Genomic DNA, 1,149 nt, shown 5'->3' with positions numbered 1-1,149 from the left:
CAAAGTGCGGGGGGGGGGTTGGGGGGTGACAGGGACCCCCCCCCATCCCCTCCCAGTAACGCTACTGGCCTGAACTGGAAATGGGTCACTGGGGGGGGATTGGGGGGGCTGGGGGGGCACCGGGACCCCCCACATTTGTGCTTTGACCCGGCCCGGGGGGGGCCGGGAATAAATATTTACAAAGGGGGGGGAGGGGAGGGGAGACCCCCCCGGGGAGGGATCTGGGAATCCAGGGGGAATCCAGGGAGGATTGGGGGGATCCAGGAGGGGGGGGGCACCCGGAGCGCTGGGGGGGTCTCAGTCCTGTGTCCCCCCCCGGGGTCGGTTCTGGGTGGATCCAGATCCCGGTTCTGGGTCAGGAGAAGATCCCGGTGCCGGATCCCTGAGCCGGATCCCAGCCCCATTCCCAGGCTGTTTCCCAGCTCTGGATCCCAGCTCTGGATCCCGGCTCTGGATCCCGGCTCCTGCTGATCCTCCCACGTGGATCCCCCGGGGTTGTCTGTGGAGTCCTGGGTGGTGCCGCCACATCCCAGATCCTGGATGTGCTGCGGGTCCTGGATCTGCCGCAGGTCCTGGATCCCCCCGGGCTGCTCCAGATCATCCCGCGGCGTCCTGAGTTATCCTGGATCACCCTGGACCGTCCCGGATTGCTCTGTGGTGCTCCAGGTCATCCCAGGCTGTCCCAGATCACTTCACGGGGTCCCAGATCGCTCTGGCCCATTCTGGGTCACTTCAGAACGTTCCATAAAATTCCAGGTCACTCCAGAGCATCTCAGCTCATTCCAGACCTCTCCAGGCTCTCCCAGATCGCTCCAGGGCATCCTGGATCGCTCCACGGGCTCCCAGGTCACTCTGGGTTGTTCTGGATCACTCCAGGGTGTCCCAGAACATTCCAGATCACTCGAGGCCGTCCCAGTTCACTCTGGGCTCTCCCATCTGGCTCCAGAGTGTCCCGGGCCATCCCAGCCCATCCCCTCCCGTGCCCCCCCTGCCCTAGAGCTGCCCGTGCCGGGCCTCGTATCGGGCGAGGATGGCCCGGAAGCGCTGGAGCTCCCGGCGCGCCGCCGCCACCTCGAGCCGCAGCGCCGCGTTCTCGCGCTCCAGGAACGCCGCCCGCACCGAGATCTGGTTCTCCTTCAGCCGCCGAGC

The sequence above is a fragment of the Corapipo altera genome, unplaced genomic scaffold (assembly GCF_003945725.1).
Source record: "Corapipo altera isolate COAL_440 unplaced genomic scaffold, ASM394572v1 60032, whole genome shotgun sequence".
Classification (NCBI taxonomy): Eukaryota; Metazoa; Chordata; class Aves; order Passeriformes; family Pipridae; genus Corapipo; species Corapipo altera.
Note: the sequence above shows the minus strand (reverse complement) of the source record.